The sequence below is a fragment of the Dendropsophus ebraccatus genome, chromosome 3 (genome assembly GCF_027789765.1).
Source record: "Dendropsophus ebraccatus isolate aDenEbr1 chromosome 3, aDenEbr1.pat, whole genome shotgun sequence".
NCBI classification, from domain to species: Eukaryota; Metazoa; Chordata; class Amphibia; order Anura; family Hylidae; genus Dendropsophus; species Dendropsophus ebraccatus.
Window position 1 is genome coordinate 198,750,746 of NC_091456.1, and position 16,403 is coordinate 198,767,148.

Consider the following 16,403-nt stretch of genomic DNA (forward strand, 5'->3'; position numbering starts at 1 on the left):
CTATTATCCGATCTCTATTATCCGGTCTCTATGAGCACTATTATCCGGTCTCTATGTGCACTATTATCCGGTCTCTATGTGCACTATTATCCGGTCTCTATGTGCACTATTATCCGGTCTCTATGTGCACTATTATCCGGTCTCTATGTGCACTATTATCCGATCTCTATTATCCGGTCTCCATGTGCACTATTATCCGATCTCTATTATCCGGTCTCTATGTGCACTATTATCTGGTCTCTATGAGCACTATTATCCGGTCTCTATGAGCACTATTATCCGGTCTCTATTATCCGGTCTCTATGAGCACTATTATCCGGTCTCTATGTGCACTATTATCTGGTCTCTATGTGCACTATTATCCGGTCTCTATGTGCACTATTATCTGGTCTCTATGAGCACTATTATCTGGTCTCTATGAGCACTATTATCCTGTCTCTATGTGCACTATTATCTGGTCTCTATGAGCACTATTATCCGGTCTCTATGTGCACTATTATCTGGTCTCTATGTGCACTATTATCTGGTCTCTATGAGCACTATTATCCTGTCTCTATGTGCACTATTATCCAGTGTCTATGTGCACTATTATCTGGTCTCTATGTGCACTATTATCCGGTCTCTATGTGCACTATTATCCGGTCTCTATGAGCACTATTATCCGGTCTCTATTATCCGGTCTCTATGAGCACTATTATCCGGTCTCTATGTGCACTATTATCTGGTCTCTATGTGCACTATTATCCGGTCTCTATGTGCACTATTATCTGGTCTCTATGAGCACTATTATCTGGTCTCTATGAGCACTATTATCCTGTCTCTATGAGCACTATTATCCGGTATCTATGTGCACTATTATCTGGTCTCTATGAGCACTATTATCCGGTCTCTATGTGCACTATTATCTGGTCTCTATGAGCACTATTATCCGGTCTCTATGTGCACTATTATCTGGTCTCTATGAGCACTATTATCCGGTCTCTATGGGCACTATTATCCAGTGTCTATGTGCACTATTATCTGGTCTCTATGTGCACTATTATCTGGTCTCTATGTGCACTATTATCCGGTCTCTATGTGCACTATTATCCGATCTCTATTATCCGGTCTCTATGAGCACTATTATCCGGTCTCTATGTGCACTATTATCCGGTCTCTATGTGCACTATTATCCGGTCTCTATGTGCACTATTATCTGGTCTCTATGTGCACTATTATCCGGTCTCTATGTGCACTATTATCCGATCTCTATTATCCGGTCTCCATGTGCACTATTATCCGATCTCTATTATCCGGTCTCTATGAGCACTATTATCCGGTCTCTATGTGCACTATTATCTGGTCTCTATGTGCACTATTATCTGGTCTCTATTATCCGGTCTCTATGAGCACTATTATCTGGTCTCTATGTGCACTATTATCTGGTCTCTATGTGCACTATTATCTGGTCTCTATGAGCACTATTATCCGGTCTCTATGAGCACTATTATCTGGTCTCTATGAGCACTATTATCCGGTCTCTATGTGCACTATTATCCGGTCTCTATGTGCACTATTATCTGGTCTCTATGTGCACTATTATCCGGTCTCTATGTGCACTATTATCCGATCTCTATTATCCGGTCTCTATGTGCACTATTATCCGATCTCTATTATCCGGTCTCCATGTGCACTATTATCCGATCTCTATTATCCGGTCTCTATGAGCACTATTATCCGGTCTCTATGTGCACTATTATCCGGTCTCTATGTGCACTATTATCCGGTCTCTATGAGCACTATTATCCGGTCTCTATGTGCACTATTATCCGATCTCTATGAGCACTATTATCCGGTCTCTATGTGCACTATTATCTGGTCTCTATGTGCACTATTATCTGGTCTCTATGTGCACTATTATCCGGTCTCTATGTGCACTATTATCCAGTGTCTATGTGCACTATTATCCGGTCTCTATGTGCACTATTATCCGGTCTCTGTTATCTGGTCTCTATGTGCACTATTATCTGGTCTCTATGTGCACTATTATCTGGTCTCTATGTGCACTATTATCCGGTATCTATGTGCACTATTATCCGGTCTCTATGTGCACTATTATCCGGTCTCTATGTGCACTATTATCCGGTCTCTATGTGCACTATTATCCGGTCTCTATGTGCACATTTGCGTGTTTATCATAACTTCCACCCCCGAGCTCTAGGTATGACATTCTGATGCTGGGTGGAGGATAATCCCTCTCCCCTAGGAGAACATCTGTAATAACAGCCTCATCTTTACATCCATGGGGGGTAATGAGGATCGTCAATGTGCTTAATATATTCAGGTCAGGAAAACAAACCCGGCAGTCGTGCACAATAATCCTCTCTTATTATCTATTATCTTATTTAAAAACAGGAGACAAAGGAAACTGTTCTCCATGCGCAGTATCGATCGTCTGTGTGGACTGTATGTAAGATTATACCCGGGGGGCAGAGGAGGCTATTTATACCCCGGGCAGGTCACGGCTGGGTAAGTACAGGGGAGGATGGGCTGGAGCTAAATGTGTGGAAAGTTCTCATATATGGAGTCCCCCTCAGAGTACAAACACACAACCATTTCCACTTCCTTATTCTCAAAAAATAACGCTTTATTAAAGGGGTCGTTCACCAAACAATTTTTTTTCTTTGAAAACTGGTGCCAGAAAGTGCCCGAGAGCTGTAATTTACTTCTATATTACAATCTCTAGTCTTCCAGTACTTATCAGCTGCTGTATGTCCTGCAGGAATTGGTGTATTCTTTCCAGTGTGACACAGTGCTCTCTGCTGCCACCTCTGTCCATGTCAGGAACTGTCCAGAGCAGGAGCAAATCCCCATAGAAAACCTCTCCTGCTCTGGACAGTTCCTGACATGGACAGAGGTGGCAGCAGAGAGCACTGTGTCAGACTGGAAAGAATACACCAATTCCTGCAGGACATACAGCAGCTGATAAGCACTGGAAGACTGGAGATTTTTATATTAAAGTAAATTACAAATTTGAGGCACTTGCTGGCACCAGTTGATTTGAAAGAAATTATTTTTTTTTGTGAACTACCCCTTTAAAGGGGTTATTCAGCGCTACAAAAACATGGCCACTTTTCCCCCTACTGTTGTCTCCAGTTCAGGTGCAGTTTGCAATTAAGCTCCATTTACTTCAATGGAACTGAGTTTCAAAACCCCACCCAATCTGGAGACAACAGTGTGGGGAAAGTGGCCATGTTTTTGTAGCGCTGGATAACCCCTTTAACCCCTAGACGACATAGGACGTACCGGTACGTCCTGTGTTATGAAGCGTGCTCCGGAGCGGAGTGTGCTTCATAGTAGGTGGAGGCCAGCTGCAATCAGTAGCCGGGCTCTCACCGTTAATGACAGACTGCAGCGATCGCAGCGTTTAAGTGTGACAGGGGCAGCCCCTGTCACTTACCAAACGGGACCCCCGCAGTGTGACTGCGGAGGTCCCAATCGTTTTTACCAGACCGCTGGAAGTCTCTTACCTTCCTCCGTGTGGTCTGATCGGCGCTCTGCTGATTGAGTCTGCCGCAGGCTGTACCAGCAGAACGCCTTTTAAACAGATCAATGCTATGCCTATGGCAGAGCATTGTACAGTGTATGCAATGCAAAGATTACATGTATAAGTCCCTCAGGGGGACTTAAAATGTGTTAAAAAAAAAAAAAAATGTTTTTATAAATACCCCAAAGCCCCTCCCCCAGTAAAAGTTAAAATCACCCTCCTATCCCATTATATAACTAAAACATAAAAATACATAAATTAACATATTATATACCGTAGCGTGCGTAACTGTCCAATCTATTAAAATATAACAAGCGTCATCGCGAACGGCGTAAATGAAAAGAGGGAAAAAAGTGCCAGGATTACCGATTTTTTTTGTTACATTATATACATAAAAAAAATAATAAAAAGTGATCAAAACGTCCGATCTACACAAATACGGTATTAATAAAAACTAGAGATCATGGCGCAAAAAAATGACACCCCATACAGCCCCGTAGGGGAAAAACTAAAACCTAAGCGTCACAATAGTCCCATTTTATTAATAATTAATTGCAAAAGAAAAGGATTTCATTAAAAAAAACATATATAACATTAGAGAATCTGTGTAACCTGCATATGGTTGTGTTCAGACTGACTTATAGAATAATAGTGTCATGTCGCTGTTACCATATAGTGCATTACGTAGACACAGGAACCCCCCAAACGTTACCATATTGCATTCTTTTTTACAATTTCACCAATTTATATCTTCATAAATAATATATTTGGGATTCCATCATACATGTTATGGTAAAATGAAAGACGCCATTACACAGTACAACTATTCCTGTAACAAACCACATGGCCCTGTAGATAGAAAACTGAAAGTGCTAGAGCTCTTAGAAGTGGAGGAGGGAAAAAACTAAAATGCAAAAATTTAAAATTTGTGCGGTCCACTGGGACATTTTGGGCCGGGTCCTCAAAGGGTTAATCAACTGGTTAAAAAACCATCCCTGTAGTGCTGACGAGTTTCCGCCAACTGTGTTCTTGTTCATCACTGCTGGAACATGGGACAGAGTATATATTTATAATGGTTTGGGGTCTTGTGACACAACATGTCTCAGCATTGTGGGACCGTCCCATTGGTTTTTATGTTTTTGTTCTTCCCATCTTAATTTTTGGTCTTTTTTTTTTTTTAAGCTACTATTCAAAACACTGTTACTGGGAATGCGTCGGCACCATTGTGACTTTGTTAACAAGTTGAATACTAAAGTGTGAGTTTTAAGGACTCTAGAAGGGGTTTTGCAGCAGTTTTTAGCAGGACTGGACCCCCCTAAAACGTCCTAACATTGGACGTGCTGAGGATCATCGGGGACAGCCGATCATCAGAAAGGGCCACGGAATGATTTAGGGTTCGGGCCCCATGGGGGATCAGTAACCAGTCAGCGATCACTGAGATCAGTGCTTAATTTAGATCAGACAGTCAACAGATTACCATATTTATAGTTTATAGTTTATTTATATTTATTTCTTTTAAGCCACACACCCCACCCCAGTATAGCGCCACATCTGTCCCAGTATAGCACCCCATCTGCCCCAGTATAGCACCACATCTGTCATAGTATAGTGCCACATCTGCCCCAGTATAGTGTCATATCTGTCCCAGTATAGTGCCACATCTGTCCCAGTATAGCGCCATGTCTGTCCCAGTATAGTGCCACATCTGTCCCAGTATAGCGCCACATCTGTCCTAGTATAGCGCCACATCTGTCCTAGTATAGTGCCACACCAGCCCCAGTATAGTGGCACATCTGCCACAGTATAGCGCCACATCTGTCCCAGTATAGCGTCACATCTGTCCTAGTATAGTGCCACACCAGCCCCAGTATAGTGGCACATCTGCCCCAGTATAGCGCCACATCTGCCACAGTATAGCGCCACATCTGCTCCAGTATAGCGCCACATCTGCCCCAATATAGCGCCACATGTGTCCCAGTATAGCGTCGCATCTGCCCCAGTATAGTGCCACATCTGCCCCAGTATAGCGCCATATGTGTCACAGTATAGCGCCGCATCTGCCCCAGTATAGCGCCACATCTGCCCCAGTATAGTGCCACATCTGCCCGAGTATAGCGCCATATGTGTCACAGTATAGCGCCGCATCTGCCCCAGTATAGCGCCACATCTGCCCCAGTATAGCGCCATATGTGTCCCAGTATAGCGCTGCATCTGCCCCAGTATAGCGCCACATCTGCCCCAGTATAGCGCCATATGTGTCCCAGTATAGCGCCGCATCTGCCCCAGTATAGCGCCACATCTGCCCCAGTAAGACTGAGACAGTGTCACTTTACACCATGTTTGATAAATCTTCATAAATATATATATAGAGATTTATATATATATATATACACATATACGTATATATATATATATATATATATATATATATACTGTATATATATATATGCGCACACACACACAATATATACACATTCTTATATACAGTATATACTCACACTATATATACATAGCATATATATATACACACACACAATGTATACATACAGCACACATACCGTATAGATGAATGATGCAGTCACAATATACACACATAGGTGAGGATTCATCAGGCCTTGTGCAGAGGGTCAGTGGAGCAGTCGCCCATAGTAACCAATCAACCAATCAGACTCCAGCTTTCATTTTTCAGAGGCCTATTCAAAAGTGAAAGCTGGAATGTGATTGGTTGCTATGGGCGAATGATCCACCGATCCTCTACACAAAGCCGTGTGTATTACACACGCTATATACACTATATATACACTATACACACACCTGTCCACCTGCTTAGTGAACTACTGGGAGATGCTGGGAGTAAATACTATATACACGGCAGACTCACTGACCAGGTAACAGACCAGGTAACTCTATCCTCATGTATATATATATATATATATATATATATATATACATACATACACACACACACACACACACACACACACACACACACACACACACTGTATATTTGCGGACCATGTACATACATTATATACACAGTACACACACACTATATATATATATATATATATATATATATATATATATATATATATATATACACACACACTGTATATTTGCAGACCATGTACATACATTAAATATACAGTACACACACACACTATATATATATATACACACACTTGTGGACACCAGTTTTGGATAAGGCCCCGCCCCTTTTCCCGGACGGATTTACTAAGTGAGTATAAAGCTGCCCATACAACTGCGATGGTGGGATCCAGCGTCTCTGCACAGGCCTCTGTATAGGGGGAAGGGAGGACTCATGATGTGATTGCAGCTCTGGAGGTAACTAGATTGAACTGAAAGATTACAATTGTGATTGCAGCTCTGGAGGTGACTGGAGTTTATTGTAATATTAGAATTATGATTGCAGCTCTGGAGGTTACTGGAGTTTATTGTAATATTATAATTATGATTGCAGCTCTGGAGTATAACCCAGGAGAGGTAAAGTGGTTGTGAAGTCACTCAGTGTTATCTGGAGATGACATCTACATAGAAATTGGAACCTTGTGTGTAGTGAGTGCGCTGTCCGCCTCTGCTACATCTTCAGTGATATGGAGTAACCGTCATGTGTTTAACACCTGGCCCCCGCCGCAGCAGCGCTCCGCACGACAGACGGTGTCAGGTTCAGAGACTTCCTGCTCCTCTTCCCCGTGTCAGCGGCGTCGGCACCTCTCTCCATCTTGACCCTTTTACTGCCGCCATTCGGCCCCGGCGTGCGATCAGGTTACCAACCATGAAAAAAAAAAAGTTTCCGAATCTCTGGTTTTTATTTTTAGGAAAATGTTCAGGATATAAACGCACAGCCGCTCGTAAATGGCCTCCTCGCTGCCAAAACACGTATCGATTGCAAAGCACGTCCAGGATTTATAAGGCACCGAAAGAAGAAAAACTGCCGGAGGAAAAAAGACGTCAGCGGCGGCGGCATCAGGGAGGAGGCCGCCAGATACAAGGACACCAGTGAGGAGGCGGCATAACCGCCGGATACAGGGACACCGCCGCATACAGGGACACCGGGGAAGAGGCTGCAACACCGCCAGATACAGGGACACCAGGGAGGAGGCGGCATAACCGCCGGATACAGGGACACCACCGGATACAGGGACACTGGGGAGGAGGCGGCAACACCGCCAGATACAGGGACACCGAGGAGGAGGCGGCATAACCACCAGATACAGGGACACCGCCGGATACAGGGACACCGGGGAGGAGGCGGCAACACCGCCAGATACAGGGACACCAGGGAGGAGGCGGCATAACCGCCAGATACAGGGACACCGCCGGATACAGGGACACCGGGGAGGAGGCGGCAACACCGCCAGATACAGGGACACCAGGGAGGAGGCGGTATAACCGCCGGATACAGGGACACCAGGGAGGAGGCGGCATAACCGCCGGATACAGGGATACCGGGGAGGAGGCGGCAACACCGCCAGATACAGGGACGCCGGGGAGGAGGCGACATCAGGGAGGAGGCCGCCAGATACAGGGACACCAGGGACGGAGGCGGCATCACCGCCGGATACAGGGACACCGGGGAATAGGCGGCAACACCGCCAGATACAGGGACACCAGGGAGGAGGCGGCATCACCACCAGAAACGGACACCGCCGGATACAGGGACATCGGGGAGGAGGCGGCAACACCGCCGGATACAGGGACACCGGGGAGGAGGCGACATCAGGGAGGAGGCTGCCAGATACAGGGACACCAGGGAGAAGGCGGCATCACCGCCGGATACAGGGACATCGGGGAGGAGGCGGCAACACCGCCAGATACAGGGACACCGAGGAGGAGGCGACATCAGGGAGGAGGCTGCCAGATACAGGGACACCAGGGAGAAGGCGGCATCACCGCCGGATACAGGGACACCGGGGAGGGGGCGGAATCACCGCCAGATACAGGGACACCGCCGGATGCAGGGACATCGGGGAGGAGGCGGCAACACCGCCAGATACAGGGACACCGGGGAGGAGGCGACATCAGGGAGGAGGCTGCCAGATACAGGGACACCGGGGAGGAGGCGGCATCACCACCAGAAACAGGGACACCGGGGAGGAGGCGGCAACACCGCCAGATACAGGGACACCGGGGAGGAGGCGACATCAGGGAGGAGGCCGCCAGATACAGGGACACCAAGGAGGAGGTGGCATCACAGCTGGATACAGGGACACAGAGGAGGAGGCGGAATCACCTGCAGAAACAGGGACACCGCCGGATACAGGGACACCGGGGAGGAGGCGGCATCACCGCCAGATACAGGGACTACAGGGACACCAGGGAGAAGGCGTCATCACCGCCGGATACAGGGACACCCGGGAGGAGGTGGCATCACCGCCGGATACAGGGACACCGCCAGAAACAGGGACACTGCCAGATACAGGCAGACCGGGAAGGAGGCCGCCAGATACAGGGACAACAACAGATACTGGGACACAGAGGAGGAGGCAGCATCGCCACCGGATACACCACCAAATACAAGGACACTGGGGAGGAGGTGGCATCACCGCCGGATACAGGGACACCGCCAGACACAGGGACATTGCTGCACTCAGGGACACTGCCAGATACAGGGAGACCGGAGAGAAGGCGGCATTATGGCCGGATACAGGGACACCGGGGAGGAGGCGGCAACACCGCCAGATACAGGGACACCAGGGAGGAGGCGGCATCACCCCCAGATACAGCGTCACTGCCAGATGCCACCTCCAGATATTGTTCCACAGCTGAACGCTCCAGCCAGATACAGTGCTACCACCAGATACAGCGCCCCCACTAGATACAGCCCCCCACCAAATACAGCGCTACCACCAGATACAGCGCTATCACCAGATACAGCGCCACCACCAGATACAGCGCCACCACCAGATACAGCGCTACCACCATATACAGTGCTACCACCAGATACAGCGCCACCACCAGATACAGCGCCCCCACCAGATACAGCGCTACCACAAGATACAGCGCCCCCACCAGATACAGCGCCCCCACCAGATACAGCGCTACCACAAGATACAGCGCCCCCACCAGATACAGCGCCCCCACCAGATACAGCGCCCCCACCAGATACAGCGCTACCACAAGATACAGCGCCCCCACCAGATACAGCGCCCCCACCAGATACAGCGCCCCCACCAGATACAGCGCTACCACCAGATACAGCGCTACCACCAGATACAGTGCCACCACTAGATATAGCGCCCCCACCAGATATAGCACCCCCACCAAATACAGCCCCCCACCAGATACAGCACCCCCACCAAATACAGCGCTACCACCAGATACAGTGCCATCACTAGATATAGCGCCCCCACCAGATATAGCACCCCCACCAAATACAGCGCCACCACCAGATACAGCACCCCCACCAGATACAGCGCCCCCACCAGATACAGCCCCCCACCAGATACAGCACCCCCACCAAATACAGCGCCCCCACCAGATACAGCGCCCCCACCAGATACAGCGCCACCACCAGATACAGCGCCCCCACCAGATACAGCACACCCACTAGATACAGCGCCCCCACCAGATACAGCGCCACCACCAGATACAGCGCCACCACCAGATACAGCGCCACCACCAGATACAGCGCCCCCACCAGATACAGCGCTACCACCAGATACAGCGCCCCCACCAGATACAGCGCCCCCACCAGATACAGCACCCCCGCCAAATACAGCGCCCCCACCAGATACAGCACCCCCGCCAAATACAGCGCCCCCACCAGATACAGCAGCCCAGCCAGATACAGCGCCACCACCAGATACAGCGCCACCGCCAAATACAGCGCCATCACTAGATACAGCACCCCCGCCAGATACAGCGCCACCACCAGATACTGTAATATCTGAGCACTGTATGACTGTATATCTGAGCACTGTAAGATTGTATATCTGAGCACTGTATGACTGTAATATATGAGCACTGTATGACTGTATATCTGAGCGCTGTATGACTGTATATCTCAGCACTGTATGACTGTAATATCTGAGCACTGTATGACTGTATATCTGAGCACTGTAAGATTGTATATCTCAGCACTGTATGACTGTATATATGAGCACTGTATGACTGTATATCTGAGCACTGTATGACTGTAATATCTGAGCACTGTATGACTGTATATCTGAGCAGTGTATGACTGTATATCTGAGCACTGTATGACTAATATCTGAGCACTGTATGACTGTATATCTGAGCACTGTATGACTGTATATATGAGCACTGTATGACTGTATATCTGAGCACTGTATGACTGTATATCTGAGCAGTGTATGACTGTATATATGAGCACTGTATGACTGTATATCTGAGCACTGTATGACTGTATATATGAGCACTATATGACTGTATATCTGAGCACTGTATGACTGTATATATGAGCACTGTATGACTGTAATATCTGAGCACTGTATGACTGTATATCTGAGCAGTGTATGACTGTATATGAGCACTGTATGACTGTATATCTGAGCACTATATGACTAATATCTGAGCACTGTATTACTGTATATCTGAGCACTGTTTGACTATATCTGAGCACTGTATGAGTGTAATATCTGAGCACTGTATGACTGTATATATGATCTCTGTATGACTGTAATATCTCAGCACTGTATGACTGTATATCTGAGCACTGTATGACTGTATATCTGAGCACTGTATGACTGTAATATCTGAGCACTGTATGACTGTATATCTGAGCACTGTATGATTGTATATCTGAGCATTGTATGACTGTATATATGAGCACTGTATCACTGTTATATCAGCACTGTATGACTGTATATATGAGCACTGTATGACTGTATATCTGAGCACTGTATGACTGTATATCTGAGCACAGTATGACTGTAATATCTGAGCACTGTATGACTGTATATCTGAGCAGTGTATGACTGTATATCTGAGCACTGTATGACGGTATATCTGAGCACTGTATGACTGTATATCTGGGCACTGTATGACTAATATCTGACACTGTATGACTGTATATATGAGCAGTGTATGACTGTATATCTGAGCACTGTATGACTGTATATCTCATCCCTGTATGACTGTATATCTGAGCAGTGTATGACTGTATATCTGAGCAGTGTATGACTGTATATCTGAGCACTATATGACTGTATATCTGAGCAGTGTATGACTGTATATCTGAGCAGTGTATGACTGTAATATCTGAGCAGTGTATGACTGTATATCTGAGCACTGTATGACTGTATATATGAGCATTGTATGACTATCTGAGCGCTGTATGACTGTATATCTGAGCGCTGTATGACTGTATATCTGAGCACTGTATGACTGTATATCTGAGCACTGTATGACTAATATCTGAGCACTGAATGACTGTATATCAGAGCACTGTATGACTGTATATATGATCACTGTATGACTGTATATCAGAGCACTGTATTACTGTAATATCTGAGCACTGTATGACTAATATCTGAGCACTGTATGACTGTAATATCTGAGCACTGTTTGGCTGTATTATATGACCACTATATTACGGTATTATATGAGCAATTTATATCTGAGCACTGTATGACAGTATTATATGGGCACTATATAACAGTATTATTTGGGCACTGTATGACTTTTATTTGGGCACTGTATGGCTGTAGTATATAGCACTATATGACTATTATTTGGGCACTGTATGGCTGTAGTATATAGCACTATATGACTATTATTTGGGTACTGTATGGCTGTAGTATATAGCACTATGTGACTATTATTTGGGCACTGTATGGTTGTAGTATATAGCACTATATGACTATTATTTGTGCACTGTATGGCTGTAGTATATAGCACTATATGACTATTATTTGTGCACTGTATGGCTGTAGTATATAGCACTATATGACTATTATTTGGGTACTGTATGGCTGTAGTATATAGCACTATATGACTATTATTTGTGCACTGTATGGTTGTAGTATATAGCACTATATGACTATTATTTGTGCACTGTATGGCTGTAGTATATAGCACTATATGACTATTATTTGTGCACTGTATGGCTGTAGTATATAGCCTTAACTGACTATTTTCTGGGCACTGTATGGCAGTAGTATATAGCACTATATGACTATTGTTTGGGCACTGTATCACTGTAGTATATAGCACTATATGACTATTATTTGGGCACTGTATGGCTGTAGTATATAGCACTATATGACTGTATTATTTGGGCACACTATGGCTGTAGTATATAGCACTATATGACTATTGTTTGGGCACTGTATAGCTGTAGTATATAGCACTATATGACTATTATTTGGGCACTGTATGGCTGTAGTATATAGCACTATATGACTATTATTTGGGCACAGTATGACTGTAGTATATACCACTATATGACTATTATTTGGGCACTGTATGGCTGTAGTATATAGCACTATATGACTATTGTTTGGGCACTGTATAGCTGTAGTATATAGCACTATATGACTATTTTTTGGACACTGTATGGCTGTAGTATATAGCACTATGTGACTATTATTTGGGCACTGTATGGCTGTAGTATATAGCACTATATGACTGTATTATTTGGGCACTGTATGGCTGTAGTATATAGCACTATCTGACTATTATTTGTGCACTGTATGGCCGTAGTATATAGCACTATGTGACTATTATTTGGGCACTGTATGGCTGTAGTATATAGCACTATATGACTATTATTTGGGCACTGTATAGCTGTAGTATATAGCACTATATTACAATTATTTGGGCACTGTATGGCTGTAGTATATAGCACTATATGACTATTATTTGGCCACTGTATGGCTGTAGTATATAGCACTATATGACTATTGTTTGGGCACTGTATAGCTGTAGTATATAGCACTATATGACTATTATTTGGGCACTGTATGGCTGTATTATGTAGCACTATATGACTTATTTGGGCACTGTATGGCTATAGTATATAGCACTATATGACTATTATTTGTGCATTATATGACTGTAGTATATAGCACTATATGACTATTATTTGGGCACTGTATGGCTGTAGTATATAGCACTATATGACTATTATTTGTGCATTATATGGCTGTAGTATATAGCACTATATGACTATTATTTGGGCACTGTATAGCTGTAGTATATAGCACTATATGACTGTATGATTTGTGCACTGTATGACTGTAGTATATAGCACTATATGACTATTATTTGGGCACTGTATGGCTGTAGTATATAGCACTATATGACTATTATTTGTGCATTATATGGCTGTAGTATATAGCACTATATGACTGTATTATTTGTGCACTGTATGGCTGTAGTATATAGCACTATATGACTATTATTTGTGCATTATATGGCTGTAGTATATAGCCCTATATGACTATTATTTGTGCATTATATGGCTGTAGTATATAGCACTGTCTGACTATTATTTGGGCACTGTATGACTGTAGTATATAGCACTATATGACTCTATTATTTGTGCACTGTATGACTGTAGTATATAGCACTATATGACTTTTATTTGGGCACTGTATGGCTGTAATATATAACACATTATGACTGTATTATTTGTGCATTGTATGGCTGTAGTATATAGCACTATATGACTATTATTTGGGCCCTGTATGGCTGTAGTATATAGCACTATATGACTATTATTTGGGCACTGTATGGCTGTAGTATATAGCACTATATGACTATTGTTTGGGCACTGTATGACTGTAGTATATAGCACTATATGACTATTGTTTGGGCACTGTATGGCTTTAATATATAGCACTATATGGCTATTATTTGGGCACTGTATGGCTGTAGTATATAGCACTATCTGACTATTATTTGGACACTGTATGGCTGTAGTATATAGCACTATATGACTATTATTTGGACACTGTATGGCCGTAGTATATAGCACTATATGACTATTATTTGTGCACTGTATGGCCGTAGTATATAGCACTATGTGACTATTATTTGGGCACTGTATGGCTGTAGTATATAGCACTATATGACTATTATTTGGACACTGTATGGCCGTAGTATATAGCACTATATGACTATTATTTGTGCACTGTATGGCCGTAGTATATAGCACTATGTGACTATTATTTGGGCACTGTATGGCTGTAGTATATAGCACTATGTGACTATTATTTGGGCACTGTATGGCTGTAGTATATAGCACTATATGACTATTATTTGGGCACTGTATGGCTGTAGTATATAGCACTATATGACTATTATTTGGGCACGGTATGGCTGTAGTATATAACACTATATGACTATTATTTGGGCACTGTATGGCTGTAGTATATAGCACTATATGACTATTGTTTGGGCACTGTATAGCTGTAGTATATAGCACTATATGACTATTATTTGGGCACTGTATGGCTGTAGTATATAGCACTATATGACTATTATTTGGGCACTGTATAGCTGTAGTATATAGCACTATATTACAATTATTTGGGCACTGTATGGCTGTAGTATATAGCACTATATGACTATTATTTGTGCACTGTATGGCTGTAGTATATAGCACTATATGACTATTATTTGTGCACTGTATGGCTGTAGTATATAGCACTATATGACTATTATTTGGGTACTGTATAGCTGTAGTGTATAGCACTATTATTTGGGCACTGTATGGCTATAGTATATAGCACTATATGACTATTATTTGAGCACTGTATGGCTGTAGTATATAGCACTATCTGACTATTATTTGGACACTGTATGGCTGTAGTATATAGCACTATATGACTATTGTTTGGGCACTGTATAGCTGTAGTGTATATCACTATGTGACTATTATTTGGGCACTGTATGGCTGTAGTATATAGCACTATATGACTATTATTTGGGCACTGTATGGCTGTAGTATATAGCACTATGTGACTATTTTTGTGCACTGTATGGCAGTAGTATATAGCACTATATGACTATTATTTGTGCACTGTATGGCTGTAGTATATAGCACTATATGACTATTATTTGTGCACTGTATGGCTGTAGTATATAGCACTATATGACTATTATTTGGGCACTGTATGGCTGTAGTATATAGCACTATATGACTATTGTTTGGGCACTGTATAGCTGTAGTATATAGCACTATATGACTATTATTTGGACACTGTATGGCTGTAGTATATAGCACTATGTGACTATTATTTGGCCATTGTATGGCTTTAATATATAGCACTATATGACTATTATTTGGGCACTGTATGGCTGTAGTATATAGCACTATATGACTATTATTTGTGCACTGTATGGCCGTAGTATATAGCACTATGTGACTATTATTTGGGCACTGTATGGCTGTAGTATATAGCACTATGTGACTATTATTTGGGCACTGTATAGCTGTAGTATATAGCACTATATTACAATTATTTGGGCACTGTATGGCTGTAGTATATAGCACTATATGACTATTATTTGGGCACGGTATGGCTGTAGTATATAGCACTATATGACTATTATTTGGGCACTGTATGGCTGTAGTATATAGCACTATATGACTATTATTTGGGCACTGTATGGCTGTAGTATATAGCACTATATGACTATTATTTGGGCACTGTATGGCTGTAGTATATAGCACTATGTGACTATTATTTGGGCACTGTATGGCTGTAGTATATAGCACTATATGACTATTATTTGGGCACTGTATAGCTGTAGTATATAGCACTATATGACTATTATTTGGACACTGTATGGCTGTAGTATATAGCACTATATGACTATTATTTGGGTACTGTATAGCTGTAGTGTATAGCACTATTATTTGGGCACTGTATGGCTATAGTATATA